The following is a 6,348-nucleotide window of genomic DNA, read 5'->3' as shown; positions in this document are numbered from 1 at the left end:
ACTCTGTTGTATTTTATTATGTTGAGACAGAGTCTCATGATGTAGCCCTGACTGGCCCAGTATTCATTATGTAGACCAGGCTGACCTTAGCTTGAAGAAATCTCCTACCTAAGTGCTGGCACTAAATATGTGCGCCAGCAATTAGCCAACCTCATCCAGACACCTCACTTTTAAAACCAACCTACCCTGCTGATCACTAACCCACTCTAACATTGACAATCCATCTAGGAATCGAGATACTCTCATGATATATTTTCAAAACCAGAAAAACTGTTATACCTCTCAACTGTGTTGCATTAGAAAGTAAACCTCAAGGGACACATTCAAACTATAGCATCTTCTTGACATGGCTTGGAGTCATCCAGTCATGCTGAGTAAATGGTCTTAGCTTTGGAGGTTCATGGGGGGCATACTGTGGTGAAACATCCTTTTGAGCATTACGTTTACTAAAAGACTTATTAATGCCATGGACATACAGACAACCAGTAGCACAGCCAGGGCCTAAGTGAAGTTCAGCCCCAACACCATATGTAGGCAGACAGCATAGTTGGAAGTCTGATTAGAGTTTAGGCCTACAAGGCAGAGTTGGGTTAGGAGAGCTTCTTTGGGATCTCAGAGGAGACTGGAAGGGTTTTTTCTTTTCAGCATGAACTTACAGCCAGGCTGTCCTTGATTCCCTGCCACCCAGTATGTTCTGATTTCTCTGGAGACACCTGAATAATCCACTACCTCTACAACACATCATTAATCTAGTAATTTGGCATGGGTTGGGGAACAACAAGTAACAGAGTAATCATTTTGCAGTGTAGCATGCATGGTTCTTCCTCAAGGGCAAAGCCACAGCAACTTCTGGCAAATGGAATAGTCATTAGAGAGGTACCTGGGCTCTACTTAGAAAATCATTATAAAGTCGTGTCCTCAGGGCATCCCAAGGTGGCCAAGCAGTTCTTTGTGCAGTTAAATCACTAACGCTGCAATCTCATTTAGGCTTCAGATTATCTTTCTGTGACTAGGCCAAGTTCTGTCTGAGATGTGTCCTTAATTTAGAATAAATCACCCTTGGGCCATATTTCCGCTCACTAACCATCGAGCTGTCAAAAGCTCTTTTAACCTCAGAAATGAAACTACTGAATCCAGAGCCTTGGTTTAGTAAGCCCACATCAATATGTTTAATTTTGTTCAACATTATTTTCCTCCTACCTTCATATACCACTATTAAAATCTATATCCACTCAAACTCTCTGTGTTCCTGCCTAAACATAAAGGGAAAAATCCTGGAAATATTTGGAAAAATGCTGAAACTCTTTGATTCGTTTTGGGGGCTAGTGAGAGAAAGGGGGTGTGCTGCACCTTCTAATGAGGACCAGCAGAGTTCTGCAAGATCTCTAACTCCAGGACTGGAGAGATGGCTCAGCAATTAAAAGCACTGGCTGTTCATCCAGAGGAACCGAGTTCAAATCCCAGCATCATCATGGCAGCTCATAGTTGTCTGTAACTCCAATATCTGACACTCTCACACGAACATACATGCAGGCAAAACACCAATGAACATAACATAAAAATAAATAAATTATTTATATGTGTGTGTGTACAGATTTGACAATGATTGAATGAAGATATCTATTACCCCATATACTTAGGGGGGCGGAGAACATTTAAAATCTATTCTCAAAGCTATTGTTCCAATCCTGGCACTCAGAAAACTTAAGCAGGGGGATCTCCAATGCCATTCTGTGCTATAGCCCGACTCTGTTGCCAATGTTAAAAAAAAGAAAAAGAAAAATTTTTAGGTGTATAGAACACTGTTGTTACTATGTTTTCTCACTAACTGTGGTTGCCAGGTTACGTGTTTGAACTCTTGCACACATTCCTCCTATCTAAGCACCTTTACGTGGCCCAACTAGAAACCATCCCCTAACCTCTGGCCCTCAGTCCTTAGCAACCACAATTCTTTTCTGTTTCTAGGAGCTCAATGCTGTAGTTAGAATGCACATGGGAATGAGGTCATGCAGTATTTGTCACTCACTTAGCACAGCAGCCTCTAGGTTCAACCATATTGTGACAAATAACAGAATTTTGTTTTCTTTTCCTTTTTTTTCTTATAGAATATTTTCCGTATTTTTTTAAGGCAGGTTCTTATTAGGTGGCCCATGCTGGCCTTGAACTTGCAATAATCCTTCTGCTTTGGGTCCTTGACTGCTAGGATTACAGCACTCCATCAAATTTCCTTCTCTTAAAAAATCACAATCAAATTCCATTGTGGATATGTACCACATTTTCTTTATCTATTCATCTACTGATGGAAGCTACTTGGACTGATTGTATATCTTGGTCATTTTAAATAATGCTACAATGATGATGATTTCAATTCTTCCTGAGACAAACACAGTAGTGGAATTGCAGGATCAGAAGACAGTTGTTGTTGTTTTGGCTTTAAGAGCTCTCCATCCTGTTTTCTGCAATAGCTGCACTAATTTACATTCTTAACAATAGCGTGTTCTTTGCAAAAAGCTCTTTTTAAACACCCTTGACAACAGGTGTGTGTGTGTGTGTGTGTGTGTGTGTGTGTGTGTGTGTGTGTGTGTAGTCATGTGTATGGGTATACTGTATGCACATATATGTGGAAGCAAGAGTTAAGCGACAGATTGGGGGTAGTGTTGTTCTTCAGGTCCTTCGTTGTTTTCTTTTGTTTTCTGCTGAGTCTCTCGCCTGGTTGGCCGAGGCTTAGTTGGCAGGTGAGTCGCTGTCCCTGTCTTCCCAGCATAAGGATTACAAGCAGGCACCTCCACACCTGGTTTCTTTACATGAGTTGTAGGGACAAAACTTGCATCCTTGTGCTCTCATAATAAGCTCTTTATCCACTGAGCTATCTCTGAGCCCCATACTTCTTTTTGCTTTTGTTGTTTTAAAATAAGGGTAATTCTAATAGGTACAAAGTGAAGTTTTGTTGTGATGTTACAAACCAATTTTCATGATGTCATTCATTTCCACTTAGTGACCTAAAATTAGCGGGTTGGAAATTCACTTAGTGCTGTAATTTCCTGCTGGTAGAATTGGACTTGGGACTTTGCTTTCTCCAACTCCGCTCCTGCCATCATAAAAAGGTTCAGCTAATTGTATGTGTTTTTTATTTGACATGGAACATGGACATAACCACATCATTTTCTCCCTTAAGCCATCCAGCAGATTCCGAGGCACCCAGTCATCAGTAATCTCTTTCTTAATCTGACTTTGGTGTTTGGAGCAAGTTTGACCACCTAGTCTCATTTGGTAGGGGCTTGAACTCAGGACTTCTGGAAGAATAGCCAGTGCCCTTAACACTGAGCCATCTCTCCAGTCCCCAGTTTGAGTTTCCATTCTGGCAACTTCTGGTATCTGAGTCTGCTTTGGTTTTGATGCATTTATCTCCCAAAGGGAATCAATATCCACAAGCACAATGTTCCATTCTCCATGTTATTATCCCCGGCCATTCCTCCAATGTCACCTCTCCAGACCACACACCCTTAGGTTTCCCCTGTTTATTAAGTGACCCTAGGATCCAGAATATTCTCTACTCACCTGCCTTTTCTTATAGGATTTTTCCAGGGGAAAGGATAGAAGGCCTTAGTCTATCATATTTTTTATCGTGGTTAATTATGATAGGACAGGAGAGATGGATCAGCAGTTAAGACACACACTTCTCTTCTAGAGGACCTGGGTTCAATCACCAAAATCCACCGACTAGCTCACATCTGACTGTAACTCCAGTTCTGGGTGATCTGACACCCTCTTCTGCTCTCCAATGATACTAGGTACAAAAGTGTGTAACTCCATACTTGCGGGCAATATACTCATACACTGAAATTAAAAGTTCATCTTATAAAAATACGACATCATATTTCCCACACAGACCATTCAAAGTGGACCACTCACTAGTAAAGAGCATCCTCGTTGTGTCAGGGACTGGAAAGCCACTAAACTCTCAGTCACTCCTCTGCCACCTCTCCTAGCTCTCAGTAAACACTTTTCTACTTCCTGTTTCAGTGATACATCATGGGTGGATCATACAGTATCCCTTCCAGATTTCCACAAGGTTTATCCACATAAATAAGAATCCTTTTTAAGAGTGCATAGTAATCTATTATCTGTATCACAAGCCCTTTATCTAGTTTTCTGCCTATGAGTATTTGGTTGCTTCCATGTCTTAGCTGCTGTGAACAATGGCACCATGAACATAGTTGTGCAGGTATTTCTTAAAGACACTGTACAGAATTCTTTTTGGTATACATGCAGAAATAAGATTGCTGAATAGTCGAGCAACTCTATTTTAACTCTTTTAGGAATCTCTGTAAAACTTTCATGATATGGTTGCATTGTTTTCTATTTACATCGCCACTCCAGCCTCTCTTGTTTGTTGCCTGCTGCATTTGTTCATTTCTTACAGAAGGGGCTTGAAGGTCTCCAACAGTGGTAGTGGGAATACCTGTTTCTCCAAGCTCTCCTATCAGTTTCTGCTTCAAATGTCCAGACTCTAACTTGCTATGTGCAAACGCATCGAAGACTACTACTAGTATACTATTCCTCCTCCAATAAACTCTCACTGCACAGCCCTGGTTGACCTGGAACTCGCTCTGTAGACCAGGCTGGCCTCAAACTCACAGAGGTCTCCCTCCCAAGTACTGGGATTAAAGATGTGTGCCACCACCCCTGGCTGGTATGTCTTCATTTCTAATTGATCCCTTTAACAGTATGGAATTCCCTTTTTTAACCATTCCTTTACCCTGAAGTATGCTGTTTGAAAATAACTACTGTTTTCCTGGATTAATTTTAGCGTGGGATATCTTTCTCCGTCTCTTTACTTTCACAGTCCATGCACCTTATATTTAAAGTAAGTTTCTTTTAGGTAAAATATAATTGTGTATTGTATTTTGATCCCGTCAACCTCTTAATTGTACTTGGCGTAATGATTATTGAAATATTTTCATCAATATCTAGCAAATTTGTTATTGTTTCTTGTTACCCTTGTTACACTGTCTTGTGTGTGTGTGTGCGCGCACGCACATGTATAAAATAGAGTTTTGTTATGTAGCCCAGTCTGGCTTCAGACTTGCAACCCTGCTTTAGTCTCCAGAGCTAGCAAAGCAGGCACCACCACACCTGGCCCTTGTGTGATTTTTCGTAAAGTGTGCATGTGTGTGTGTGTTCTTTGAGAAGTCCATACGTGTGTATATAATATGTTTCAATCATATCTGTTCCCCACTCCTCCTGAACTCCCTCCAGATTCCTCCTCCCACAACTTCCTGTCAAATTTATGTCTTCTATGTTTTGCAATTGCCTTTGATAACCCTGAGTCCAGTTAGTGCCGCTGGTATGCTCATGGCTGCGGATCTATCCACTGGAGGAGCTTGAGTAACTTACCAGTGGCCATACACTCCCAGTACCCATCAACTGCTAAGAGCATCTCCGTGAAGGGTGGGGCTTCATGAGCTCCCCCCCCCCCGCCCATGCTGGGCTTTTGACTGGCTTGTTCTTATGCAGCTAACCAGTAGTGAATTCACGAGGGCAACAGCAGCATCAGAAGACTGCACTTCTCCCTATCCTCCAGCCCTTAGACTCTTTCAGTCCCTTCTTGTGCGAGTGTTCCCCAAGCCTTGGTGGAGGAGATACAGATGTCCCATTTAGGACTGAGTTCTCACAGCCACTTATTCTCAGCACTGTAACCAGCGATGCATCTCTATTGTACAGGCAATGGTTTACCTACTCATTCTGGATAGAGTTTCTGGACAGCTTTCAAGCTTTTTCTGAATCCTTTCTGGGTTGATGAGGGAGAATACTCTTGTAGCTTTCTGCCATGGGATTCCCCCTGATTTCTACCTGTACTACTGCAGCCGCACAAATGCTGTGCTAATCCATGGTCCTGGGCTGCCACCTAGTGTTACTGCATATCCCGACACTTGTATTTTGTTCAATGACATCTCTACCTAGGACATAATTCTCATGCATGCTAAGATTCAGTTATGGGAGAAACTAGTCCCTTGGTCAGCCCTCTTTAAGAAGCAGGTTGTAATATCTAAATTATACTGCTTTGTCTCTCAAATGGGAATTGGTTTTCTCCCAATTGTACTGTATTGCTCCCCTGGGATGGAGAAGGAAATGGGAAGCAGGTCTGATGAGAGAGAATTCCATAAACTGCCCTACTAGTCTTAACTGCAGTTGTTTTATGTTCACCTTGGGTGCAGGAACATAACTGATTTCTATATGTTTCAAAATAATTGTTCCTTATAGTGTTCTTAATTCCACAACTCTGGAAGAGACCTCTCTAGGACATGCCATTCATCTTTTCGCTTTAGCTCCTTTGCTTTTTTCAAA

The sequence above is a fragment of the Mesocricetus auratus genome, unplaced genomic scaffold (genome assembly GCF_017639785.1).
Source record: "Mesocricetus auratus isolate SY011 unplaced genomic scaffold, BCM_Maur_2.0 Super-Scaffold_100003, whole genome shotgun sequence".
Taxonomy (NCBI): Eukaryota; Metazoa; Chordata; class Mammalia; order Rodentia; family Cricetidae; genus Mesocricetus; species Mesocricetus auratus.
The sequence above is the reverse complement of the archived record's forward strand: the minus strand, read 5'-3'. Positions refer to the sequence as shown.